The 25,436-nt window shown below is 48.0% G+C and overlaps 25 non-coding genes across 25 annotated transcripts; 16 read left to right on the plus strand and 9 right to left on the minus strand.

The window, feature by feature from the left end:
- The first annotated feature begins 40 nt into the window (after window positions 1–40).
- LOC138058498 (U2 spliceosomal RNA) lies at window positions 41–232 on the plus strand. The gene has a single exon (XR_011134017.1). It is a non-coding gene; the product is annotated as a U2 spliceosomal RNA (small nuclear RNA).
- A 193-nt stretch (window positions 233–425) lies between these two features.
- Window positions 426–589, plus strand: LOC138058414 (U1 spliceosomal RNA). Its single transcript, XR_011133939.1, has one exon. It is a non-coding gene; the product is annotated as a U1 spliceosomal RNA (small nuclear RNA).
- Window positions 590–1,572: 983 nt separating this feature from the next.
- On the minus strand, window positions 1,573–1,691 carry LOC138058592 (5S ribosomal RNA). Its single transcript, XR_011134087.1, has one exon. It is a non-coding gene; the product is annotated as a 5S ribosomal RNA (ribosomal RNA).
- Window positions 1,692–1,958: 267 nt separating this feature from the next.
- LOC138058501 (U2 spliceosomal RNA) lies at window positions 1,959–2,151 on the plus strand. Its single transcript, XR_011134020.1, has one exon. It is a non-coding gene; the product is annotated as a U2 spliceosomal RNA (small nuclear RNA).
- Window positions 2,152–2,346: 195 nt separating this feature from the next.
- LOC138058415 (U1 spliceosomal RNA) lies at window positions 2,347–2,510 on the plus strand. Its single transcript, XR_011133940.1, has one exon. It is a non-coding gene; the product is annotated as a U1 spliceosomal RNA (small nuclear RNA).
- A 988-nt stretch (window positions 2,511–3,498) lies between these two features.
- Window positions 3,499–3,617, minus strand: LOC138058593 (5S ribosomal RNA). The gene has a single exon (XR_011134088.1). It is a non-coding gene; the product is annotated as a 5S ribosomal RNA (ribosomal RNA).
- Window positions 3,618–3,885: 268 nt separating this feature from the next.
- LOC138058509 (U2 spliceosomal RNA) lies at window positions 3,886–4,078 on the plus strand. Its single transcript, XR_011134027.1, has one exon. It is a non-coding gene; the product is annotated as a U2 spliceosomal RNA (small nuclear RNA).
- A 196-nt stretch (window positions 4,079–4,274) lies between these two features.
- On the plus strand, window positions 4,275–4,438 carry LOC138058378 (U1 spliceosomal RNA). Its single transcript, XR_011133906.1, has one exon. It is a non-coding gene; the product is annotated as a U1 spliceosomal RNA (small nuclear RNA).
- Window positions 4,439–5,420: 982 nt separating this feature from the next.
- LOC138058602 (5S ribosomal RNA) lies at window positions 5,421–5,540 on the minus strand. Its single transcript, XR_011134097.1, has one exon. It is a non-coding gene; the product is annotated as a 5S ribosomal RNA (ribosomal RNA).
- Window positions 5,541–5,805: 265 nt separating this feature from the next.
- On the plus strand, window positions 5,806–6,002 carry LOC138058532 (U2 spliceosomal RNA). The gene has a single exon (XR_011134050.1). It is a non-coding gene; the product is annotated as a U2 spliceosomal RNA (small nuclear RNA).
- Window positions 6,003–6,196: 194 nt separating this feature from the next.
- On the plus strand, window positions 6,197–6,360 carry LOC138058416 (U1 spliceosomal RNA). Its single transcript, XR_011133941.1, has one exon. It is a non-coding gene; the product is annotated as a U1 spliceosomal RNA (small nuclear RNA).
- A 976-nt stretch (window positions 6,361–7,336) lies between these two features.
- Window positions 7,337–7,455, minus strand: LOC138058594 (5S ribosomal RNA). The gene has a single exon (XR_011134089.1). It is a non-coding gene; the product is annotated as a 5S ribosomal RNA (ribosomal RNA).
- A 4,709-nt stretch (window positions 7,456–12,164) lies between these two features.
- LOC138058465 (U1 spliceosomal RNA) lies at window positions 12,165–12,332 on the plus strand. Its single transcript, XR_011133987.1, has one exon. It is a non-coding gene; the product is annotated as a U1 spliceosomal RNA (small nuclear RNA).
- A 978-nt stretch (window positions 12,333–13,310) lies between these two features.
- Window positions 13,311–13,430, minus strand: LOC138058343 (5S ribosomal RNA). Its single transcript, XR_011133875.1, has one exon. It is a non-coding gene; the product is annotated as a 5S ribosomal RNA (ribosomal RNA).
- A 267-nt stretch (window positions 13,431–13,697) lies between these two features.
- LOC138058530 (U2 spliceosomal RNA) lies at window positions 13,698–13,891 on the plus strand. Its single transcript, XR_011134048.1, has one exon. It is a non-coding gene; the product is annotated as a U2 spliceosomal RNA (small nuclear RNA).
- A 194-nt stretch (window positions 13,892–14,085) lies between these two features.
- Window positions 14,086–14,249, plus strand: LOC138058417 (U1 spliceosomal RNA). The gene has a single exon (XR_011133942.1). It is a non-coding gene; the product is annotated as a U1 spliceosomal RNA (small nuclear RNA).
- A 972-nt stretch (window positions 14,250–15,221) lies between these two features.
- LOC138058595 (5S ribosomal RNA) lies at window positions 15,222–15,340 on the minus strand. Its single transcript, XR_011134090.1, has one exon. It is a non-coding gene; the product is annotated as a 5S ribosomal RNA (ribosomal RNA).
- A 4,713-nt stretch (window positions 15,341–20,053) lies between these two features.
- On the plus strand, window positions 20,054–20,221 carry LOC138058466 (U1 spliceosomal RNA). The gene has a single exon (XR_011133988.1). It is a non-coding gene; the product is annotated as a U1 spliceosomal RNA (small nuclear RNA).
- Window positions 20,222–21,199: 978 nt separating this feature from the next.
- LOC138058344 (5S ribosomal RNA) lies at window positions 21,200–21,319 on the minus strand. Its single transcript, XR_011133876.1, has one exon. It is a non-coding gene; the product is annotated as a 5S ribosomal RNA (ribosomal RNA).
- A 267-nt stretch (window positions 21,320–21,586) lies between these two features.
- LOC138058540 (U2 spliceosomal RNA) lies at window positions 21,587–21,779 on the plus strand. The gene has a single exon (XR_011134057.1). It is a non-coding gene; the product is annotated as a U2 spliceosomal RNA (small nuclear RNA).
- A 193-nt stretch (window positions 21,780–21,972) lies between these two features.
- On the plus strand, window positions 21,973–22,136 carry LOC138058418 (U1 spliceosomal RNA). Its single transcript, XR_011133943.1, has one exon. It is a non-coding gene; the product is annotated as a U1 spliceosomal RNA (small nuclear RNA).
- A 975-nt stretch (window positions 22,137–23,111) lies between these two features.
- On the minus strand, window positions 23,112–23,230 carry LOC138058597 (5S ribosomal RNA). Its single transcript, XR_011134092.1, has one exon. It is a non-coding gene; the product is annotated as a 5S ribosomal RNA (ribosomal RNA).
- Window positions 23,231–23,497: 267 nt separating this feature from the next.
- Window positions 23,498–23,690, plus strand: LOC138058536 (U2 spliceosomal RNA). Its single transcript, XR_011134054.1, has one exon. It is a non-coding gene; the product is annotated as a U2 spliceosomal RNA (small nuclear RNA).
- A 194-nt stretch (window positions 23,691–23,884) lies between these two features.
- Window positions 23,885–24,048, plus strand: LOC138058419 (U1 spliceosomal RNA). The gene has a single exon (XR_011133944.1). It is a non-coding gene; the product is annotated as a U1 spliceosomal RNA (small nuclear RNA).
- Window positions 24,049–25,024: 976 nt separating this feature from the next.
- LOC138058596 (5S ribosomal RNA) lies at window positions 25,025–25,143 on the minus strand. Its single transcript, XR_011134091.1, has one exon. It is a non-coding gene; the product is annotated as a 5S ribosomal RNA (ribosomal RNA).
- Between the last annotated feature and the right edge of the window lie 293 nt (window positions 25,144–25,436).

Below are 25,436 nucleotides of genomic sequence, written 5' to 3' on the forward strand. Positions count from 1 at the left end.
GAGACTGGGAGCACCTTGTCCGCTGTGAGCATTTACGGGCATCGCTTCTCGGCCTTTTGGCTAAGATCAAGTGTAGTATCTGTTCTTATCAGCTTAATATCTGATACGCTGCTCATCGAGCAGCTCATATATTAAACTGATTTTTGGAACTGGGCCGTGGAAAAGAGGCTTGCCTCGTCCCGGCCACGGGTTGCCTCGGTATAGCACTACCTCCGAGCGTGGCCCACTTCCCTCTGGGGAAGAAATAATCAAGTGAAAGCAGAAAAAGTGACCAAGCAACCAACCTTCACATTCTCTTCTCTTTTCTAGGTAGCATAGCAGCGAGTGGACAGCACGACACGACAGGACGAGGAGCACGTGACCCCCATTACCACATGGTATGCGCAGACAAGTTGCGTTTTGCGGTCCGGAGAGATTGAAAAGGCATACTTACCTGACGCGGGAGGCACTGTGATCAGGGAGGCAGTCCTCTCAAGGTGAGGCTCTTTCATTGCACTTCGATTGGGTTGACCCTTGCGATTACCCCAAATGTGGGTAACTCGAGCGTATAATTTCTGGTAGTGGGGACCTGCGTTCGCGCTAGTCCCCGCACCAAACCCCGGTGGCAAAGTTGGCTAATGGGAAGGTTTTGTTGGTAACGTTTCAGGCAGGGCAGGGAAGGAGATGCGGTGGCGGTGTAAGGACTAAGGAAGGTGAGTTGTATTTGTGAAGTCCACTGCTGAAATTGTAGGTGAATGTTCCGTACTTGGTGCACTGCAAAACTGTGATTTTCATTTCTTTCATTTTTGGCCGTACAGAGAGCGAGAGGGCGTGTTTATTTCAGCCGCATCGATTTCCATCGATAGACGAGTGAGACAAGAAAATGCCAGCGGGTCGAGCTCTTATCCTCGTGCATCGTTTCAAAAACGTAAGTGGATGTGTGTTTGTACTGCTCCATCGCGATAGATTTCTTTTGCGTTTGTGTTATGTTGCGTTCTGGAGAGCCCGTTTTGCATTGAGTAACTGAGGACCCGCCAGATCAGTTGGCGTTACATTTCTGTGGCCAACACTTTGTGGTTTCTCTATGTTATCAGTTAATTGAATTGTTATCATAAAAAGTAAATATTTTATGCTCAGGATAGTGTGTTATCACCCTTTCAATACGTACTGTCCGTGTTGAGTAGGGAACAGTAACACTTTGAAGTGCGCTACGTCACGTAAGTCACGTTTTCGCAAGATCAATGTTGTAGTGTTGTAGCCTTCGTTGTATACATATCATCCGGGCTAGGTTAACTTCCATCTAATGCATAACAGTGCATGCATTTTTTACTTGTCGTAGCCTGTTCTTTGCTCACACGAAAGGATACGTTTCATGTCATCATAAACGTTGGATTGATAAGATCTCGCGCGCGCACGCGCTCCCTTGGGAATACAAGTTCCACTTTCTCGTGTGAACTATTTTGTTTTTTGTTGTATGTCTCATCTTTGACATATCGTTGGCATGTTGTGTTCAAAAAAGCTGGTTTGGAATGTTCTTTCATTGAGGAAACTGAGATTTTTTGAGATAATCAAGTGTACAGAAGGAAAAAGGGAAGCCTACAACACGGGGTATTCCCAGGCGGTCTCCCATCCAAGTACTAACCCCGCCCGACAGGGCTTAACTTCGGTGATCGGACGAGAACCGGTGTTTTCCCTGTGGTATGGTCGTAGACAAGTAATTTGCCGTGAAAATTAACTTTGTTATAAGGGAAAATGAAAACGAGGTCAGAGCAAGCACAATGTGCATTTGTCCTCTTGCCGTCAACGCAAGTGCCATGCAATGCTGGTGCTGCTGCCCACTGTACAAGGGCGATCGTTGTGTGCGCCTCGCTTTCAAGTTGGCTTTGGGCATTCCTTCCTTGGCACGGATTGTAATCGGACCACCATATCTCGTGGCCATGAGACTGGGAGCACCTTGTCCGCTGTGAGCATTTACGGGCATCGCTTCTCGGCCTTTTTGGCTAAGATCAAGTGTAGTATCTGTTCTTATCAGCTTAATATCTGATACGCTGCTCATCGAGCAGCTCATATATTAAACTGATTTTTGGAACTGGGCCGTGGAAAAGAGGCTTGCCTCGTCCCGGCCACGGGTTGCCTCGGTATAGCACTACCTCCGAGCGTGGCCCACTTCCCTCTGGGGAAGAAATAATCAAGTGAAAGCAGAACAAGTGACCAAGCAACCAACCTTCACATTCTCTTCTCTTTTCTAGGTAGCATAGCAGCGAGTGGACAGCACGACACGACAGGACGAGGAGCACGTGACCCCCATTACCACATGGTATGCGCAGACAAGTTGCGTTTTGCGGTTCCGGAGAGGCTTGAAAAGGCATACTTACCTGACGCGGGAGGCACTGTGATCAGGGAGGCAGTCCTCTCAAGGTGAGGCTCTTTCATTGCACTTCGATTGGGTTGACCCTTGCGATTACCCCAAATGTGGGTAACTCGAGCGTATAATTTCTGGTAGTGGGGACCTGCGTTCGCGCTAGTCCCCGCACCAAACCCCGGTGGCAAAGTTGGCTAATGGGAAAGGTTTGTTGGTAACGTTTCAGGCAGGGCAGGGAAGGAGATGCGGTGGCGGTGTAAGGACTAAGGAAGGTGAGTTGTATTTGTGAAGTCCACTGCTGAAATTGTAGGTGAATGTTCCGTACTTGGTGCACTGCAAAAACTGTGATTTCATTTCTTCTCATTCTTGGCCGTACAGAGAGGGAGACGAGAGGGCGTGTTTATTTCAGCCGCATCGATTTCCATCGATAGACGAGTGAGACAAGAAAATGCCAGCGGGTCGAGCTCTTATCCTCGTGCATCGTTTCAAAAACGTAAGTGGATGTGTGTTTGTACTGCTCCATCGCGATAGATTTCTTTTGCGTTGTGTTATGTTGCGTTCTGGAGAGCCCGTTTTGCATTGAGTAACTGGGACCCGCCAGATCAGTTGGCGTTACATTTCTGTGGCCAACACTTTGTGGTTTCTCTATGTTATCAGTTAATTGAATTGTTATCATAAAAAGTAAAATCTTTTATGCTCAGGATAGTGTGTTATGCACCCTTTCAATACGTACTGTCCGTGTTGAGTAGGGAACAGTAGACTTTGAAGTGCGCTACGTCACATAAGTCACGTTTTCGCAAGATCAATGTTATAGTGTTGTAGCCTTCGTTGTATACATATCATCCGGGCTAGGTTAACTTCCATCTAATGCATAACAGTGCATGCATTTTTTACTTGTCGTAGCCTGTTCTTTGCTCACACGAAAAGATACGTTTCATGTCATAAACGTTTGGATTGATAAGATCTCGCGCGCACGCGCTCCCTTGGGAATACAAGTTCCACTTTCTCGTGTGAACTATTTTTTGTTTTTGTTGTATGTCTCATCTTTGACATATCGTTGGCATGTTGTGTTCAAAAAACCTGGTTTGGAATGTTCTTTCATTGAAAGGAAACTGAGATTTTTTGAGATAATCAAGTGTACGGAAGGGAAAAAGGGAAGCCTACAACACGGGGTATTCCCAGGCGGTCTCCCATCCAAGTACTAACCCCGCCCGACAGGGCTTAACTTCGGTGATCGGACGAGAACCGGTGTTTTCCCTGTGGTATGGTCGTAGACAAGTAATTTGCCGTGAAAATTAACTTTGTTATAAGGGAAAATGAAAACGAGGTCAGAGCAATCACAATGTGCATTTGTCCTCTTGCCGTCAACGCAAGTGCCATGCAATGCTGGTGCTGCTGCCCACTGTACAAGAGCGATCGTTGTGTGCGCCTCGCTTTCAGGTTGGCTTTTGGGCATTCCTTCCTTGGCACGGATTGTAATCGGACCACCATATCTCGTGGCCATGAGACTGGGAGCACCTTGTCCGCTGTGAGCATTTACGGGCATCGCTTCTCGGCCTTTTGGCTAAGATCAAGTGTAGTATCTGTTCTTATCAGCTTAATATCTGATACGCTGCTCATCGAGCAGCTCATATATTAAACTGATTTTTGGAACTGGGCCGTGGAAAAGAGGCTTGCCTCGTCCCGGCCACGGGTTGCCTCGGTATAAGCACTACCTCCGAGCGTGGCCCACTTCCCTCTGGGGAAGAAATAATCAAGTGAAAGCAGAAAAACAAGTGACCAAGCAACCAACCTTCACATTCTCTTCTCTTTTCTAGGTAGCATAGCAGCGAGTGGACAGCACGACACGACAGGACGAGGAGCACGTGACCTCATTACCACATGGTATGCGCAGACAAGTTGCGTTTTGCGGTTCCGGAGAGGCTGAAAAGGCATACTTACCTGACGCGGGAGGCACTGTGATCAGGGAGGCAGTCCTCTCAAGGTGAGGCTCTTTCATTGCACTTCGATTGGGTTGACCCTTGCGATTACCCCAAATGTGGGTAACTCGAGCGTATAATTTCTGGTAGTGGGGACCTGCGTTCGCGCTAGTCCCCCGCACCAAACCCCGGTGGCAAAGTTGGCTAATGGGAAGGTTTGTTGGTAACGTTTCAGGCAGGGCAGGGAAGGAGATGCGGTGGCGGTGTAAGGACTAAGGAAGGTGAGTTGTATTTGTGAAGTCCACTGCTGAAATTGTAGGTGAATGTTCCGTACTTGGTGCACTGCAAAACTGTGATTTTATTTCTCTCATTCTTGGCCGTACAGAGAGGGAGAGGGACGTGTTTATTTCAGCCGCATCGATTTCCATCGATAGACGAGTGAGACAAGAAAATGCCAGCGGGTCGAGCTCTTATCCCTCGTGCATCGTTTCAAAAACGTAAGTGGATGTGTGTTTGTACTGCTCCATCGCGATAGATTTCTTTTGCGTTGTGTTATGTTTGCGTTCTGGAGAGCCCGTTTTGCATTGAGTAACTGAGGACCCGCCAGATCAGTTGGCGTTACATTTCTGTGGCCAACACTTTTGTGGTTTCTCTATGTTATCAGTTAATTGGATTGTTATCATAAAAAGTAAATATTTCATGGTCAGGATAGTGTGTTATCGGCCCTTTGAATACGTACTGTCCGTGTTGAGCAGGGAACAGTAAGACTTTGAAGTGCGCTACGTCACGTAAGTCACGTTTTCGCAAGATGAATGTTGTAGTGTTGTAGCCTTCGTTGTATACATATCATCCGGCTAGGTTAACTTCCATCTAATGCATAACAGTGCATGCATTTTTTACTTGTCGTATCCTGTTCTTTGCTCACACGAAAAGATACGTTTCATGTCATAAACGTTGGATTGATAAGATCTCGCGCGCACGCGCTCTCTTGGGAATACAAGTTCCACTTTCTCGTGTGAACTATTTTGTTTTTGTTGTATGTCTCATCTTTGACATATCGTTGGCATGTTGTGTTCAAAAAAGCTGGTTTGGATGTTCTCTTCATTATTGAAGAAACTGAGATTTTTTGAGATAATCAAGTGTACAGAAGGAAAAAGGGAAGCCTACAACACGGGGTATTCCCAGGCGGTCTCCCATCCAAGTACTAACCCCGCCCGACAGGGCTTAACTTCGGTGATCGGACGAGAACCGGGTGTTTTCCCTGTGGTATGGTCGTAGACAAGTAATTTGCCGTGAAAATTAACTTTGTTATAAGGGAAAATGAAAACGAGGTCAGAGCAAGCACAATGTGCTTTGTCCTCTTGCCGTCAACGCAAGTGCCATGCAATGCTGGTGCTGCTGCCCACTGTACAAGAGCGATCGTTGTGTGCGCCTCGCTTTCAAGTTGGCTTTGGGCATTCTTCCTTGGCACGGATTGTAATCGGACCACCATATCTCGTGGGCCATGAGACTGGGAGCACCTTGTCCGCTGTGAGCATTACGGGCATCGCTTCTCGGCCTTTTTGGCTAAGATCAAGTGTAGTATCTGTTCTTATCAGCTTAATATCTGATACGCTGGCTGCTCATCGAGCAGCTCATATATTAAACTGATTTTTGGAACTGGGCCGTGGAAAAGAGGCTTGCCTCGTCCCGGCCACGGGTTGCCTCGGTATAGCACTACCTCCGAGCGTGGCCCACTTCCCTCTGGGGAAGAAATAATCAAGTGAAAGCAGAAAAAGTGACCAAGCAACCAACCTTCACATTCTCTTCTCTTTTCTAGGTAGCATAGCAGCGAGTGGACAGCACGACACGACAGGACGAGGAGCACGTGACCTCCATTACCACATGGTATGCGCAGACAAGTTGCGTTTTGCGGTCCCGGAGAGGCTGAAAAGGCATACTTACCTGACGCGGGAGGCACTGTGATCAGGGAGGCAGTCCTCTCAAGGTGAGGCTCTTTCATTGCACTTCGATTGGGTTGACCCTTGCGATTACCCCAAATGTGGGTAACTCGAGCGTATAATTTCTGGTAGTGGGGACCTGCGTTCGCGCTAGTCCCCGCACCAAACCCCGGTGGCAAAGTTGGCTAATGGGAAGGTTTGTTGGTAACGTTTCAGGCAGGGCAGGGAAGGAGATGCGGTGGCGGTGTAAGGACTAAGGAAGGTGAGTTGTATTTGTGAAGTCCACTGCTGAAATTGTAGGTGAATGTTCCGTACTTGGTGCACTGAAAAACTGTGATTTCATTTCTCTCATTCTTGGCCGTACAGAGAGGGAGACGACGTGTTTATTTCAGCCGCATCGATTTCCATCGATAGACGAGTGAGACAAGAAAATGCCAGCGGGTCGAGCTCTTATCCTCGTGCATCGTTTCGAAAACGTAAGTGGATGTGTGTTTGTACTGCTCCATCGCGATAGATTTATTTTGCGTTGTGTTATGTTGCGTTCTGGAGAGCCCGTTTTGCATTGAGTAACTGAGGACCCGCCAGATCAGTTGGCGTTACATTTCTGTGGCCAACACTTTGTGGTTTCTCTATGTTATCAGTTAATTGGATTGTTATCATAAAAAGTAAATCTTTCATGGTCAGGATAGTGTCTTATCGGCCCTTTGAATACGTACTGTCCGTGTTGAGCAGGGAACAGTAAGACTTTGAAGTGCGCTACGTCACGTAAGTCACGTTTTCGCAAGATCAATGTTGTAGTGTTGTAGCCTTCGTTGTATACATATCATCCGGGCTAGGTTAACTTCCATCTAATGCATAACAGTGCATGCATTTTTTACTTGTCGTATCCTGTTCTTTGCTCACACGAAAAGATACGTTTCATGTCATAAACGTTGGATTGATAAGATCTCGCGCGCACGCGCTCCCTTGGGAATACAAGTTCCACTTTCTCGTGTGAACTATTTTGTTTTTGTCGTATGTCTCATCTTTGACATATCGTTGGCATGTTGTGTTCAAAAAACCTGGTTTGGAATGTTCTTTCATTGAAAGAAACTGAGATTTTTTGAGATAATCAAGTGTACAGAAGGAAAAAGGGAAGCCTACAACACGGGGTATTCCCAGGCGGTCTCCCATCCAAGTACTAACCCCGCCCGACAGGGCTTAACTTCGGTGATCGGACGAGAACCGGTGTTTTCCCTGTGGTATGGTCGTAGACAAGTAATTTGCCGTGAAAATTAACTTTGTTATAAGGGAAAATGAAAACGAGGTCAGAGCAAGCACAATGTGCATTTGTCCTCTTGCCGTCAACGCAAGTGCCATGCAATGCTGGTGCTGCTGCCCACTGTACAAGAGCGATCGTTGTGTGCGCCTCGCTTTCAGGTTGGCTTTGGGCATTCCTTCCTTGGCACGGATTGTAATCGGACCACCATATCTCGTGGCCATGAGACTGGGAGCACCTTGTCCGCCGTGAGCATTTACGGGCATCGGCCAAAAGTACTGAGATTCTGTTAAAAAATTACAAAATGTTAAAAACCACCAAGTGGTGGCACTTTATGTAAAGTGGCTGAGAATACAGGTGTGCGTCGTAAGGGGTACTGTTTGCTAGTGGTGGTACCGACAGTCTTGTTTCTTCGGGTGTTTCCTCCATCCTCCCAATCTGTTGAACCTTTGGAGGTGGAAATGGTTGAGGTATCCACTCCTCGTAAACGCGGTTGTGATTCCGTTGAGAACCTCCTCTGATAGCTCTTCTGTTACTCCTTCCCGGAAGGCTCTTACAAAGGTGGCTAAGAAGAGCGGAGCTGCGCCCTCTTCTACTAAATCGAAGACTCGTGCTTCAGCTGATACTGTCAAGTCTGCGAAGCACGAAGGTTTGCCTGATGTGTCGTTTTCCCTCCCCCAACGCAAAGCACGTACATAGTTACTCTTTTACTGTACTCCATTATGGCTCTGTCAGTTGTCTCAATTAACGTCAACGGTCTGCGAGACCAGTCTAAGCGAGCTGGGTTTGTACAGTGGCTTCATTCCTTGCCTGTTGTTTCCTGATGTAGTGTGCCTCCAAGAGGCCCACTGCATCTCCCTCAGTGAGTGTCAGTCCTGGTTTCCAGTCATCTGGTCTTTCCGTTGTGGTGTCTCCGGCTCTAATAAGTCCTTGTGGTTGTATGTTTTTGTTTTCGTCCAGTGTTGTCCCTTGTTAAATCTCTTCCTCTGATAGTTGTGGTCGGTTTTTGTTATGTGAGTTTTCTTTGCGTGGCGCTGTGTTCAGGGTTGCTTGCATTTATGCTCCCAATCGTAACCCTGATCGTGATGCCTTCCTGGACGGGGTCTCTTCCCGATTAGACCCTTCAGTTCCCACCCTCCTCGCCGGCGATTTTAATACCGTCTTTGATCGCGCTGCTGACCGTGTGGGCTCCGTGGTCGGTGATACCTCGCGTGAGAGTGTTGTTGCCCTTGGTCGTCTTTTTGACGATGTCTGTTGTATTGATATTTGGAGATACCTCCATCCGTCTTCCTCCGCCTTTACCTGGACTAAGGCGGATGGCTCTATCTCCTCCCGTATAGATCTAATTGGGTGCCCTTATGTCTGGGTTGCGTCTCTGTCTCTGTTTGTGAAATTCTTCCGTGTCCGTTTTCAGACCATTGTGCTGTGTCCTGCTCTCTTACTGTTCCTGACGTTATTCCTCCTGGTCCGGGGCTTTGGAAGCTTAATACCTCAGTCCTGGAGGAGGAGGAGTACTGGTCTGTCGCCTTATTTCTGACTTTTGGGCCGATTGGAAGGACTGTAAGCTCTGTTTTTCCTCTCTTTCCAAGTGGTGGGATTCCGGTAAAGCAAAGATCGAAGGGCATTACGGTATCTTACTGTGTGCGCCGGTCGCAGAAAGAATCTTGGTCACGCGATTTGTTGGCTAGTTGGCGGCACACCTCAAGGCACGGCTTGATGCTGGTTGCCTGTCTGTTTTAGGTGTTTATCGATCCACCCTTGAACAGCTTTCCGCCTATGACATCAGGGCTGCTCAAGGTGCCCAAGTACGGTCACGTGTGTCCGATGGGTTGAGGAGGGCGAAGTCTCATCGGCGTACTTTTTTCGTTTAGAGAAGAAACGGTCTGCTGACCGGTGGGTTTCTGCGCTTCGGAACCCTGATGGGTCCATTGTTTCAACACCTTCTGATCTGTGTTCTTCGTTCGCCACTTTCTACTCCTCTCTTTTTTTACTGCCTGTCCTACGGATTCCGCCGCTCAAGATATTCTTCTCAGTAATGTGTCCCTCGTCCTTTCATCTGCCCAAGCTGATCTTTGTGAGGGCTTTCTGACTCTTGAGGAGTGTCATCGTGCCCTTGTTGGCATGGCTCGTCGTAAAGCCCCGGGGTCCGATGGCCTCTCCCATGGAGTTTTAACTTGAAATTCTGGGACGTCCTTGGGTCTGATTTAGTGGAGGTCTTGAATTCGTGTTATCTGTCTGGTTCTATGTCTTTGTCTCAACGGCGGGGTCTCATATCCTTAATCTTTAAGAAGGGAGATCGGTTGGACGCTCGTAACTGGCGCCCCATCTCCCTTCTCAACGTCGACTATAAGCTTGCTTCTCGTGTTTATTGCTGGGCGCCTTCTCAAAGTTATCCATCTGGTTTGTTAGTGAGGATCAGACCTGCGGTGTTCCTGGCAGGTTTATTGGCGAGAATGTTGCTCTTTTGCGTGATGTGGTTGCCTTTGCCACGGAATCTGACATCCCGTTGCCGTTCTCTCCTTAGACCAGGAAAAGGCCTTTGATAGAGTGGATTGGTCATTTATGTGTGCTACTTTGTCGAGGATGGGTTTTGGCCCATCTTTTGTCCGTTGGGTTGTTCTGTTCTATTCTGCTGTCCAAAGCTCTGTAGTTGTTAATGGTTATCTGTCTCGGTTTTTTCCTTTGTCTCGTGGCGTGCGTCAGGGCTGTCCTTTGTCTCCATTATTGTATGTTCTAGTTTCTGAAGTGCTTGCTGTTAACATTCGTGCCAATCCACGTATCATTGGTCTTTCTGTCCCCGGGCCCCCGCGGGCCCTGTCTCCGATCTCGCAGTACGCCGATGACACCTCTCTCATTGTCACGTCTGATATTGCCATTGCTGCTATTTTTGAAGTTTATGCTCTTTTTGAAAGGGGTTCTGGTGCTAAGCTTAATCAGGGATCCAAATCCAAGGGATTGTGGCTCGGTTCGTGGTCTGGCAGGACTGACCCCCCTGTCACCCTGGACTGGGACCTCGGCCAAGATCAAAGTGCTGGGCGTCTTTATTGGGCCTGGGAATTTGGAGGAAGTGAACTGGCGTCCTAGGATTGATGCCGTGGAGAATGTGCTGGCTTCTTGGAGGCAACGCTCCCTGTCCTACGGCGGGAGAGCTCTCGTCATCAACGCCTTGGCCCTTTCTAGGGTTTTGGTACATTGCCTCCCTAATTCATGTCCCCCCTTGGGTTTCTTCCGAGCTTTGTAAATTGGTTTTTGGGTTTTTTTGGAAGGGCAAACGCGATCTGGTTTCTCGTGCTGTTGTTGTTCAGCCTACATCTGCTGGTGGGTTTTTCTGTCATTGATCTTCGTCTTAAGGTTTCTGCGCTTCTTGTCCAGTGGGTTCGGCGTTTCACTGTTTTCTCCGCGTAGTTGGGTCCATTTCTTTTCCTTTTGGTGTGATTCTCGTTTTGGTGTCCCTGCTCTTGATGTTGTTCTGTCCCGTCCTGAGGCCTTTTCCTCCAAGTCCCTCCCCCCGTTTTACTCTGCTCTTCTGTCTGCTTGGCGTTTGGTTGGTGGTTCCTTTTCCCGTCGGCGTCGTTCCTCCCTTGTCATTGCGTCTTTGTCCCCTCATCATGTTTGCTGCTGTTTCCTCTATCTCTGCAAATTCTGTTTATTTGTTTTTGCTGTCTGAGGATCGTCCGACTCCCCATTGTGTTGACAAGTTTTTTCCTTTGTATGGCTATACTCTCTACTGGCCTTCGACCTGGTCCCAATTGTTCTTCTTCAATCTTGACCGCCCAGTGATCGATCTCAACTGAAAGGTCGCCATGGCGTGTTGTACACTGCCGATCGCCTTGTCGGTTTTTGGGTACTCGGTCGACCCTTCTTGCTTTTTGCCGTCTTGCCTCTGAATGTCCTTCTCACTTGTTTTTCTCCTGCCCTCTTGCTCATAGTGTTCTTTCATGGTTACAGTCTCTATTGTTTGGTTTTTTCGTCTTCGTCCCCTTCTTTGGTTTGCCGTCACGTGCTGTTTGGTTTTTGACCCGGCTGAGATCCGTCGAGTTCCTCGTGTTTTCGTGTACATCCTAGGTTGTCTGTAAGTATTTTATCTGGCTCGCTCGGAATGACTTTCGTTTCCGTAATGTGCCGCCCGGTGCTCTCGATGTCATCGCAAAGGTCCGCTCTCGTGTCAAGTTCAATCTACCTCTCCTTTTTAAGCGTTTCAAGTCCCCCCGTCGTCTACGTTATTTTCATCGTCAGTGGGGTGCGTCTGGCATTATCGGCTCTGTTTGCAATGGTCGTTTTTCTCTGTCCCAGTTCTAGTCCCATTGTCGCCCCAAGCTGTTGCTGTCTCGCGGCGTACCTACTCCTGTTAGGATGAGTCTTTCTGACTGGCGTCCTTGTCAGGTCTGCCATTCGCCGCTGCACAGTTCGGTTGTTTTTGTTTTGTCCTGTAGTCCTTCGTCCTGTTGGTTTGCTTGTTTGTTTGTTTGATGTGGAAATGCCATTCTCGAGTGTAAGTCGGACGAGGCGTCTCGTGAATGCTTTTCTTCGTTAGTTTTGTTTTTTTTTTTTGTTTGTAGGGGCGGGGTTCGATTCCCCGGTGACGTTTGACGTGCTGGTGCACCCCCGTTTGAGGCGAACCATTGTTGTTGATGGATGAGTCTGAATGTCTGGCAGCCATTGCACTCACCCTACCGGGGGGCTGCCATTCGCCTTAAACATAAAAAAAACTTACCTGACGCGGGAGGCACTTGGTGATCAGGGAGGCAGTCCTCTCAAGGTGAGGCTCTTTCATTGCACTTCGATTGGGGTTGACCCTTGCGATTACCCCAAATGTGGGTAACTCGAGCGTATAATTTCTGGTAGTGGGGACCTGCGTTCGCGCTTAGTCCCGCACCAAACCCCGGTGGCAAAGTTGGCTAATGGGAAGTTTGTTGGTAACGTTTCAGGCAGGGCAGGGAAGGAGATGCGGTGGCGGTGTAAGGACTAAGGAAGGTGAGTTGTATTTGTGAAGTCCACTGCTGAAATTGTAGGTGAATGTCCGTACTTGGTGCACTGAAAAACTGTGATTTCATTTCTCTCATTCTTGGCCGTACAGAGAGGGAGACGACGTGTTTATTTCAGCCGCATCGATTTCCATCGATAGACGAGTGAGACAAGAAAATGCCAGCGGGTCGAGCTCTTATCCTCGTGCATCGTTTCGAAAACGTAAGTGGATGTGTGTTTGTACTGCTCCATCGCGATAGATTTCTTTTGCGTTGTGTTATGTTGCGTTCTGGAGAGCCCCGTTTGCATTGAGTAACTGAGGACCCGCCAGATCAGTTGGCGTTACATTTCTGTGCCAACACTTTGTGGTTTCTCTATGTTATCAGTTAATTGGATTGTTATCATAAAAAGTAAATCTTTCATGGTTCAGGATAGTGTCTTTATCGGCCCTTTGAATACGTACTGTCCGTGTTGAGCAGGGAACAGTAAGACTTTGAAGTGCGCTACGTCACGTAAGTCACGTTTTCGCAAGATCAATGTTGTAGTGTTGTAGCCTTCGTTGTATACATATCATCCGGGCTAGGTTAACTTCCATCTAATGCATAACAGTGCATGCATTTTTTACTTGTCGTATCCTGTTCTTTGCTCACACGAAAAGATACGTTTCATGTCATAAACGTTGGATTGATAAGATCTCGCGCGCACGCGCTCCCTTGGGAATACAAGTTCCACTTTCTCGTGTGAACTATTTTGTTTTTGTCGTATGTCTCATCTTTGACATATCGTTGGCATGTTGTGTTCAAAAAACCTGGTTTGGAATGTGTCTTTCTTTCATTGAAAGAAACTGAGATTTTTTGAGATAATCAAGTGTACAGAAGAAAAAGGGAAGCCTACAACACGGGGTATTCCCAGGCGGTCTCCCATCCAAGTACTAAACCCCGCCCGACAGGGCTTAACTTCGGTGATCGGACGAGAACCGGTGTTTTCCCTGTGGTATGGTCGTAGACAAGTAATTTGCCGTGAAAATTAAACTTTGTTATAAGGGAAAATGAAAACGAGGTCAGAGCAAGCACAATGTGCATTTGTCCTCTTGCCGTCACGCAAGTGCCATGCAATGCTGGTGCTGCTGCCCACTGTACAAGAGCGATCGTTGTGTGCGCCTCGCTTTCAGGTTGGCTTTGGGCATTCCTTCCTTGGCACGGATTGTAACGGACCACCATATCTCGTGGCCATGAGACTGGGAGCACCTTGTCCGCCGTGAGCCATTTACGGGCATCGCTTCTCGGCCTTTTGGCTAAGATCAAGTGTAGTAATCTGTTCTTATCAGCTTAATATCTGATACGGCTGCTCATCGAGCAGCTCATATATTAAACTGATTTTTGGAACTGGGCCGTGGAAAAGAGGCTTGCCTCGTCCCGGCCACGGGTTGCCTCGGTATAGCACTACCTCCGAGCGTGGCCCACTTCCCTCTGGGGAAGAAATAATCAAGTGAAAGCAGAAAAAGTGACCAAGCAACCAACCTTCACATTCTCTTCTCTTTTCTAGGTAGCATAGCAGCGAGTGGACAGCACGACACGACAGGACGAGGAGCACGTGACCTCCATTACCACATGGTATGCGCAGACAAGTTGCGTTTTGCGGTCCCGGAGAGGCTGAAAAGGCATACTTACCTGACGCGGGAGGCACTGTGATCAGGGAGGCAGTCCTCTCAAGGTGAGGCTCTTTCATTGCACTTCGATTGGGTTGACCCTTGCGATTACCCCAAATGTGGGTAACTCGAGCGTATAATTTCTGGTAGTGGGGACCTGCGTTCGCGCTAGTCCCCGCACCAAACCCCGGTGGCAAAGTTGGCTAATGGGAAGGTTTGTTGGTAACGTTTCAGGCAGGGCAGGGAAGGAGATGCGGTGGCGGTGTAAGGACTAAGGAAGGTGAGTTGTATTTGTGAAGTCCACTGCTGAAATTGTAGGTGAATGTTCCGTACTTGGTGCACTGAAAAACTGTGATTTCATTTCTCTCATTCTTGGCCGTACAGAGAGGGAGACGACGTGTTTATTTCAGCCGCATCGATTTCCATCGATAGACGAGTGAGACAAGAAAATGCCAGCGGGTCGAGCTCTTATCCTCGTGCATCGTTTCGAAAACGTAAGTGGATGTGTGTTTGTACTGCTCCATCGCGATAGATTTCTTTTGCGTTGTGTTATGTTGCGTTCTGGAGAGCCCGTTTTGCATTGAGTAACTGAGGACCCGCCAGATCAGTTGGCGTTACATTTCTGTGGCCAACACTTTGTGGTTTCTCTATGTTATCAGTTAATTGGATTGTTATCATAAAAAGTAAATCTTTCATGGTCAGGATAGTGTCTTATCGGCCCTTTGAATACGTACTGTCCGTGTTGAGCAGGGAACAGTAAGACTTTGAAGTGCGCTACGTCACGTAAGTCACGTTTTCGCAAGATCAATGTTGTAGTGTTGTAGCCTTCGTTGTATACATATCATCCGGGCTAGGTTAACTTCCATCTAATGCATAACAGTGCATGCATTTTTTACTTGTCGTATCCTGTTCTTTGCTCACACGAAAAGATACGTTTCATGTCATAAACGTTGGATTGATAAGGTCTCGCGCGCACGCGCCCTTGGGAATACAAGTTCCACTTTCTCGTGTGAACTATTTTGTTTTGTCGTATGTCTCATCTTTGACATATCGTTGGCATGTTGTGTTCAAAAAACTGGTTTGGAATGTTCTTTCATTGAAAGAAACTGAGATTTTTTGAGATAATCAAGTGTACAGAAGGAAAAAGGGAAGCCTACAACACGGGGTATTCCCAGGCGGTCTCCCATCCAAGTACTAACCCCGCCCGACAGGGCTTAACTTCGGTGATCGGACGAGAACCGGTGTTTTCCCTGTGGTATGGTCGTAGACAAGTAATTTGCCGTGAAAATTAACTTTGTTATAAGGGAAAATGAAAACGAGGTCAGAGCAAGCACAATGTGCATTTGTCCTCTTGCCGTCAACGCAAGTGCCATGCAATGCTGGTGCTGCTGCCCACTGTACAAGAGCGATCGTTGTGTGCGCCTCGCTTTCAGGTTGGCTTTGGGCATTCCTTCCTTGGCACGGATTGTAATCGGACCACCATATCTCGTGGCCATGAGACTGGGAGCACCTTGTCCGCCGTGAGCATTTACGGGCATCGAGCTGCCAAAAGTACTGAGATTCTGTTAAAAAATTACAAAATGTTAAAAACCACCAAGTGGTGGCACTTTATGTAAAGTGGCTGAGAATACAGGTGTGCGTCGTAAGGGGTACTGTTTGCTAGTGGTGGTACCGACAGTCTTGTTTCTTCGGGTGTTTCCTCCATCCTCCCAATCTGTTGAACCTTTGGAGGTGGAAATGGTTGAGGTATCCACTCCTCGTAAACGCGGTTGTGATTCCGTTGAGAACCTCCTCTGATAGCTCTTCTGTTACTCCTTCCCGGAAGGCTCTTACAAAGGTGGCTAAGAAGAGCGGAGCTGCGCCCTCTTCTACTAAATCGAAGACTCGTGCTTCAGCTGATACTGTCAAGTCTGCGAAGCACGAAGGTTTGCCTGATGTGTCGTTTTCCCTCCCCCAACGCAAAGCACGTACATAGTTACTCTTTTACTGTACTCCATTATGGCTCTGTCAGTTGTCTCAATTAACGTCAACGGTCTGCGAGACCAGTCTAAGCGAGCTGGGTTTGTACAGTGGCTTCATTCCTTGCCTGTTGTTTCCTGATGTAGTGTGCCTCCAAGAGGCCCACTGCATCTCCCTCAGTGAGTGTCAGTCCTGGTTTCCAGTCATCTGGTCTTTCCGTTGTGGTGTCTCCGGCTCTAATAAGTCCTTGTGGTTGTATGTTTTTGTTTTCGTCCAGTGTTGTCCCTTGTTAAATCTCTTCCTCTGATAGTTGTGGTCGGTTTTTGTTATGTGAGTTTTCTTTGCGTGGCGCTGTGTTCAGGGTTGCTTGCATTTATGCTCCCAATCGTAACCCTGATCGTGATGCCTTCCTGGACGGGGTCTCTTCCCGATTAGACCCTTCAGTTCCCACCCTCCTCGCCGGCGATTTTAATACCGTCTTTGATCGCGCTGCTGACCGTGTGGGCTCCGTGGTCGGTGATACCTCGCGTGAGAGTGTTGTTGCCCTTGGTCGTCTTTTTGACGATGTCTGTTGTATTGATATTTGGAGATACCTCCATCCGTCTTCCTCCGCCTTTACCTGGACTAAGGCGGATGGCTCTATCTCCTCCCGTATAGATCTAATTGGGTGCCCTTATGTCTGGGTTGCGTCTCTGTCTCTGTTTGTGAAATTCTTCCGTGTCCGTTTTCAGACCATTGTGCTGTGTCCTGCTCTCTTACTGTTCCTGACGTTATTCCTCCTGGTCCGGGGCTTTGGAAGCTTAATACCTCAGTCCTGGAGGAGGAGGAGTACTGGTCTGTCGCCTTATTTCTGACTTTTGGGCCGATTGGAAGGACTGTAAGCTCTGTTTTTCCTCTCTTTCCAAGTGGTGGGATTCCGGTAAAGCAAAGATCGAAGGGCATTACGGTATCTTACTGTGTGCGCCGGTCGCAGAAAGAATCTTGGTCACGCGATTTGTTGGCTAGTTGGCGGCACACCTCAAGGCACGGCTTGATGCTGGTTGCCTGTCTGTTTTAGGTGTTTATCGATCCACCCTTGAACAGCTTTCCGCCTATGACATCAGGGCTGCTCAAGGTGCCCAAGTACGGTCACGTGTGTCCGATGGGTTGAGGAGGGCGAAGTCTCATCGGCGTACTTTTTTCGTTTAGAGAAGAAACGGTCTGCTGACCGGTGGGTTTCTGCGCTTCGGAACCCTGATGGGTCCATTGTTTCAACACCTTCTGATCTGTGTTCTTCGTTCGCCACTTTCTACTCCTCTCTTTTTTTACTGCCTGTCCTACGGATTCCGCCGCTCAAGATATTCTTCTCAGTAATGTGTCCCTCGTCCTTTCATCTGCCCAAGCTGATCTTTGTGAGGGCTTTCTGACTCTTGAGGAGTGTCATCGTGCCCTTGTTGGCATGGCTCGTCGTAAAGCCCCGGGGTCCGATGGCCTCTCCCATGGAGTTTTAACTTGAAATTCTGGGACGTCCTTGGGTCTGATTTAGTGGAGGTCTTGAATTCGTGTTATCTGTCTGGTTCTATGTCTTTGTCTCAACGGCGGGGTCTCATATCCTTAATCTTTAAGAAGGGAGATCGGTTGGACGCTCGTAACTGGCGCCCCATCTCCCTTCTCAACGTCGACTATAAGCTTGCTTCTCGTGTTTATTGCTGGGCGCCTTCTCAAAGTTATCCATCTGGTTTGTTAGTGAGGATCAGACCTGCGGTGTTCCTGGCAGGTTTATTGGCGAGAATGTTGCTCTTTTGCGTGATGTGGTTGCCTTTGCCACGGAATCTGACATCCCGTTGCCGTTCTCTCCTTAGACCAGGAAAAGGCCTTTGATAGAGTGGATTGGTCATTTATGTGTGCTACTTTGTCGAGGATGGGTTTTGGCCCATCTTTTGTCCGTTGGGTTGTTCTGTTCTATTCTGCTGTCCAAAGCTCTGTAGTTGTTAATGGTTATCTGTCTCGGTTTTTTCCTTTGTCTCGTGGCGTGCGTCAGGGCTGTCCTTTGTCTCCATTATTGTATGTTCTAGTTTCTGAAGTGCTTGCTGTTAACATTCGTGCCAATCCACGTATCATTGGTCTTTCTGTCCCCGGGCCCCCGCGGGCCCTGTCTCCGATCTCGCAGTACGCCGATGACACCTCTCTCATTGTCACGTCTGATATTGCCATTGCTGCTATTTTTGAAGTTTATGCTCTTTTTGAAAGGGGTTCTGGTGCTAAGCTTAATCAGGGATCCAAATCCAAGGGATTGTGGCTCGGTTCGTGGTCTGGCAGGACTGACCCCCCTGTCACCCTGGACTGGGACCTCGGCCAAGATCAAAGTGCTGGGCGTCTTTATTGGGCCTGGGAATTTGGAGGAAGTGAACTGGCGTCCTAGGATTGATGCCGTGGAGAATGTGCTGGCTTCTTGGAGGCAACGCTCCCTGTCCTACGGCGGGAGAGCTCTCGTCATCAACGCCTTGGCCCTTTCTAGGGTTTTGGTACATTGCCTCCCTAATTCATGTCCCCCCTTGGGTTTCTTCCGAGCTTTGTAAATTGGTTTTTGGGTTTTTTTGGAAGGGCAAACGCGATCTGGTTTCTCGTGCTGTTGTTGTTCAGCCTACATCTGCTGGTGGGTTTTTCTGTCATTGATCTTCGTCTTAAGGTTTCTGCGCTTCTTGTCCAGTGGGTTCGGCGTTTCACTGTTTTCTCCGCGTAGTTGGGTCCATTTCTTTTCCTTTTGGTGTGATTCTCGTTTTGGTGTCCCTGCTCTTGATGTTGTTCTGTCCCGTCCTGAGGCCTTTTCCTCCAAGTCCCTCCCCCCGTTTTACTCTGCTCTTCTGTCTGCTTGGCGTTTGGTTGGTGGTTCCTTTTCCCGTCGGCGTCGTTCCTCCCTTGTCATTGCGTCTTTGTCCCCTCATCATGTTTGCTGCTGTTTCCTCTATCTCTGCAAATTCTGTTTATTTGTTTTTGCTGTCTGAGGATCGTCCGACTCCCCATTGTGTTGACAAGTTTTTTCCTTTGTATGGCTATACTCTCTACTGGCCTTCGACCTGGTCCCAATTGTTCTTCTTCAATCTTGACCGCCCAGTGATCGATCTCAACTGAAAGGTCGCCATGGCGTGTTGTACACTGCCGATCGCCTTGTCGGTTTTTGGGTACTCGGTCGACCCTTCTTGCTTTTTGCCGTCTTGCCTCTGAATGTCCTTCTCACTTGTTTTTCTCCTGCCCTCTTGCTCATAGTGTTCTTTCATGGTTACAGTCTCTATTGTTTGGTTTTTTCGTCTTCGTCCCCTTCTTTGGTTTGCCGTCACGTGCTGTTTGGTTTTTGACCCGGCTGAGATCCGTCGAGTTCCTCGTGTTTTCGTGTACATCCTAGGTTGTCTGTAAGTATTTTATCTGGCTCGCTCGGAATGACTTTCGTTTCCGTAATGTGCCGCCCGGTGCTCTCGATGTCATCGCAAAGGTCCGCTCTCGTGTCAAGTTCAATCTACCTCTCCTTTTTAAGCGTTTCAAGTCCCCCCGTCGTCTACGTTATTTTCATCGTCAGTGGGGTGCGTCTGGCATTATCGGCTCTGTTTGCAATGGTCGTTTTTCTCTGTCCCAGTTCTAGTCCCATTGTCGCCCCAAGCTGTTGCTGTCTCGCGGCGTACCTACTCCTGTTAGGATGAGTCTTTCTGACTGGCGTCCTTGTCAGGTCTGCCATTCGCCGCTGCACAGTTCGGTTGTTTTTGTTTTGTCCTGTAGTCCTTCGTCCTGTTGGTTTGCTTGTTTGTTTGTTTGATGTGGAAATGCCATTCTCGAGTGTAAGTCGGACGAGGCGTCTCGTGAATGCTTTTCTTCGTTAGTTTTGTTTTTTTTTTTTGTTTGTAGGGGCGGGGTTCGATTCCCCGGTGACGTTTGACGTGCTGGTGCACCCCCGTTTGAGGCGAACCATTGTTGTTGATGGATGAGTCTGAATGTCTGGCAGCCATTGCACTCACCCTACCGGGGGGCTGCCATTCGCCTTAAACATAAAAAAAACTTACCTGACGCGGGAGGCACTTGGTGATCAGGGAGGCAGTCCTCTCAAGGTGAGGCTCTTTCATTGCACTTCGATTGGGGTTGACCCTTGCGATTACCCCAAATGTGGGTAACTCGAGCGTATAATTTCTGGTAGTGGGGACCTGCGTTCGCGCTTAGTCCCGCACCAAACCCCGGTGGCAAAGTTGGCTAATGGGAAGTTTGTTGGTAACGTTTCAGGCAGGGCAGGGAAGGAGATGCGGTGGCGGTGTAAGGACTAAGGAAGGTGAGTTGTATTTGTGAAGTCCACTGCTGAAATTGTAGGTGAATGTCCGTACTTGGTGCACTGAAAAACTGTGATTTCATTTCTCTCATTCTTGGCCGTACAGAGAGGGAGACGACGTGTTTATTTCAGCCGCATCGATTTCCATCGATAGACGAGTGAGACAAGAAAATGCCAGCGGGTCGAGCTCTTATCCTCGTGCATCGTTTCGAAAACGTAAGTGGATGTGTGTTTGTACTGCTCCATCGCGATAGATTTCTTTTGCGTTGTGTTATGTTGCGTTCTGGAGAGCCCCGTTTGCATTGAGTAACTGAGGACCCGCCAGATCAGTTGGCGTTACATTTCTGTGCCAACACTTTGTGGTTTCTCTATGTTATCAGTTAATTGGATTGTTATCATAAAAAGTAAATCTTTCATGGTTCAGGATAGTGTCTTTATCGGCCCTTTGAATACGTACTGTCCGTGTTGAGCAGGGAACAGTAAGACTTTGAAGTGCGCTACGTCACGTAAGTCACGTTTTCGCAAGATCAATGTTGTAGTGTTGTAGCCTTCGTTGTATACATATCATCCGGGCTAGGTTAACTTCCATCTAATGCATAACAGTGCATGCATTTTTTACTTGTCGTATCCTGTTCTTTGCTCACACGAAAAGATACGTTTCATGTCATAAACGTTGGATTGATAAGATCTCGCGCGCACGCGCTCCCTTGGGAATACAAGTTCCACTTTCTCGTGTGAACTATTTTGTTTTTGTCGTATGTCTCATCTTTGACATATCGTTGGCATGTTGTGTTCAAAAAACCTGGTTTGGAATGTGTCTTTCTTTCATTGAAAGAAACTGAGATTTTTTGAGATAATCAAGTGTACAGAAGAAAAAGGGAAGCCTACAACACGGGGTATTCCCAGGCGGTCTCCCATCCAAGTACTAAACCCCGCCCGACAGGGCTTAACTTCGGTGATCGGACGAGAACCGGTGTTTTCCCTGTGGTATGGTCGTAGACAAGTAATTTGCCGTGAAAATTAAACTTTGTTATAAGGGAAAATGAAAACGAGGTCAGAGCAAGCACAATGTGCATTTGTCCTCTTGCCGTCACGCAAGTGCCATGCAATGCTGGTGCTGCTGCCCACTGTACAAGAGCGATCGTTGTGTGCGCCTCGCTTTCAGGTTGGCTTTGGGCATTCCTTCCTTGGCACGGATTGTAACGGACCACCATATCTCGTGGCCATGAGACTGGGAGCACCTTGTCCGCCGTGAGCCATTTACGGGCATCGCTTCTCGGCCTTTTGGCTAAGATCAAGTGTAGTAATCTGTTCTTATCAGCTTAATATCTGATACGGCTGCTCATCGAGCAGCTCATATATTAAACTGATTTTTGGAACTGGGCCGTGGAAAAGAGGCTTGCCTCGTCCCGGCCACGGGTTGCCTCGTATAGCACTACCTCCGAGCGTGGCCCACTACCATCTGCGGAAGATATAATCAAGTGAAAGCAGAAAAAGTGACCAAGCAACCAACCTTCACATTCTCTTCTCTTTCTAGGTAGCATAGCAGCGAGTGGACAGCACGACACGACAGGACGAGGAGCACGTGACCTCCATTACCACATGGTATGCGCAGACAAGTTGCGTTTTGCGGTCCCGGAGAGGCTGAAAAGGCATACTTACCTGACGCGGGAGGCACTGTGATCAGGGAGGCAGTCCTCTCAAGGTGAGGCTCTTTCATTGCACTTCGATTGGGTTGACCCTTGCGATTACCCCAAATGTGGGTAACTCGAGCGTATAATTTCTGGTAGTGGGGACCTGCGTTCGCGCTAGTCCCCGCACCAAACCCCGGTGGCAAAGTTGGCTAATGGGAAGGTTTGTTGGTAACGTTTCAGGCAGGGCAGGGAAGGAGATGCGGTGGCGGTGTAAGGACTAAGGAAGGTGAGTTGTATTTGTGAAGTCCACTGCTGAAATTGTAGGTGAATGTTCCGTACTTGGTGCACTGAAAAACTGTGATTTCATTTCTCTCATTCTTGGCCGTACAGAGAGGGAGACGACGTGTTTATTTCAGCCGCATCGATTTCCATCGATAGACGAGTGAGACAAGAAAATGCCAGCGGGTCGAGCTCTTATCCTCGTGCATCGTTTCGAAAACGTAAGTGGATGTGTGTTTGTACTGCTCCATCGCGATAGATTTCTTTTGCGTTGTGTTATGTTGCGTTCTGGAGAGCCCGTTTTGCATTGAGTAACTGAGGACCCGCCAGATCAGTTGGCGTTACATTTCTGTGGCCAACACTTTGTGGTTTCTCTATGTTATCAGTTAATTGGATTGTTATCATAAAAAGTAAATCTTTCATGGTCAGGATAGTGTTTATCGGCCCTTTGAATACGTACTGTCCGTGTTGAGCAGGGAACAGTAAGACTTTGAAGTGCGCTACGTCACGTAAGTCACGTTTTCGCAAGATCAATGTTGTAGTGTTGTAGCCTTCGTTGTATACATATCATCCGGGCTAGGTTAACTTCCATCTAATGCATAACAGTGCATGCATTTTTTACTTGTCGTATCCTGTTCTTTGCTCACACGAAAAGATACGTTTCATGTCATAAACGTTGGATTGATAAGATCTCGCGCGCACGCGCTCCCTTGGGAATACAAGTTCCACTTTCTCGTGTGAACTATTTTGTTTTTGTCGTATGTCTCATCTTTGACATATCGTTGGCATGTTGTGTTCAAAAAACCTGGTTTGGAATGTTCTTTCATTGAAAGAAACTGAGATTTTTTGAGATAATCAAGTGTACAGAAGGAAAAAGGGAAGCCTACAACACGGGGTATTCCCAGGCGGTCTCCCATCCAAGTACTAACCCCGCCCGACAGGGCTTAACTTCGGTGATCGGACGAGAACCGGTGGTTTCCCTGTGGTATGGTCGTAGACAAGTAATTTGCCGTGAAAATTAACTTTGTTATAAGGGAAAATGAAAACGAGGTCAGAGCAAGCACAATGTGCATTTGTCCTCTTGCCGTCAACGCAAGTGCCATGCAATGCTGGTGCTGCTGCCCACTGTACAAGAGCGATCGTTGTGTGCGCCTCGCTTTCAGGTTGGCTTTGGGCATTCCTTCCTTGGCACGGATTGTAATCGGACCACCATATCTCGTGGCCATGAGACTGGGAGCACCTTGTCCGCCGTGAGCATTTACGGGCATCGTTCTCGGCCTTTTGGCTAAGATCAAGTGTAGTATCTGTTCTTATCAGCTTAATATCTGATACGCGCTGCTCATCGAGCAGCTCATATATTAAACTGATTTTTGGAACTGGGCCGTGGAAAAGAGGCTTGCCTCGTCCCGGCCACGGGTTGCCTCGGTATAGCACTACCTCCGAGCGTGGCCCACTTCCCTCTGGGGAAGAAATAATCAAGTGAAAGCAGAAAAAGTGACCAAGCAACCAACCTTCACATTCTCTTCTCTTTTCTAGGTAGCATAGCAGCGAGTGGACAGCACGACACGACAGGACGAGGAGCACGTGACCTCCATTACCACATGGTATGCGCAGACAAGTTGCGTTTTGCGGTCCCGGAGAGGCTGAAAAGGCATACTTACCTGACGCGGGAGGCACTGTGATCAGGGAGGCAGTCCTCTCAAGGTGAGGCTCTTTCATTGCACTTCGATTGGGTTGACCCTTGCGATTACCCCAAATGTGGGTAACTCGAGCGTATAATTTCTGGTAGTGGGGACCTGCGTTCGCGCTAGTCCCCGCACCAAACCCGGTGGCAAAGTTGGCTAATGGGAAGGTTTGTTGGTAACGTTTCAGGCAGGGCAGGGAAGGAGATGCGGTGGCGGTGTAAGGACTAAGGAAGGTGAGTTGTATTTGTGAAGTCCACTGCTGAAATTGTAGGTGAATGTTCCGTACTTGGTGCACTGAAAAACTGTGATTTCATTTCTCTCATTCTTGGCCGTACAGAGAGGGAGACGACGTGTTTATTTCAGCCGCATCGATTTCCATCGATAGACGAGTGAGACAAGAAAATGCCAGCGGGTCGAGCTCTTATCCTCGTGCATCGTTTCGAAAACGTAAGTGGATGTGTGTTTGTACTGCTCCATCGCGATAGATTTATTTTGCGTTGTGTTATGTTGCGTTCTGGAGAGCCCGTTTTGCATTGAGTAACTGAGGACCCGCCAGATCAGTTGGCGTTACATTTCTGTGGCCAACACTTTGTGGTTTCTCTATGTTATCAGTTAATTGGATTGTTATCATAAAAAGTAAATCTTTCATGGTCAGGATAGTGTCTTATCGGCCCTTTGAATACGTACTGTCCGTGTTTGAGCAGGGAACAGTAAGACTTTGAAGTGCGCTACGTCACGTAAGTCACGTTTTCGCAAGATCAATGTTGTAGTGTTGTAGCCTTCGTTGTATACATATCATCCGGGCTAGGTTAACTTCCATCTAATGCATAACAGTGCATGCATTTTTTACTTGTCGTATCCTGTTCTTTGCTCACACGAAAAGATACGTTTCATGTCATAAACGTTGGATTGATAAGGTCTCGCGCGCACGCGCTCCCTTGGGAATACAAGTTCCACTTTCTCGTGTGAACTATTTTGTTTTTGTCGTATGTCTCATCTTTGACATATCGTTGGCATGTTGTGTTCAAAAAACCTGGTTTGGAATGTTCTTTCATTGAAAGAAACTGAGATTTTTTGAGATAATCAAGTGTACAGAAGGAAAAAGGGAAGCCTACAACACGGGGTATTCCCAGGCGGTCTCCCATCCAAGTACTAACCCCGCCCGACAGGGCTTAACTTCGGTGATCGGACGAGAACCGGTGTTTTCCCTGTGGTATGGTCGTAGACAAGTAATTTGCCGTGAAAATTAACTTTGTTATAAGGAAAATGAAAACGAGGTCAGAGCAAGCACAATGTGCATTGTCCTCTTGCCGTCAACGCAAGTGCCATGCAATGCTGGTGCTGCTGCCCACTGTACAAGAGCGATCGTTGTGTGCGCCTCGCTTTCAGGTTGGCTTTGGGCATTCCTTCCTTGGCACGGATTGTAATCGGACCACCATATCTCGTGGCCATGAGACTGGGAGCACCTTGTCCCGCCGTGAGCATTTACGGGCATCGCTTCTCGGCCTTTGGCTAAGATC

This window comes from Montipora capricornis, chromosome 7, assembly GCF_036669925.1.
Source record: "Montipora capricornis isolate CH-2021 chromosome 7, ASM3666992v2, whole genome shotgun sequence".
NCBI lineage: Eukaryota > Metazoa > Cnidaria > Anthozoa > Scleractinia > Acroporidae > Montipora > Montipora capricornis.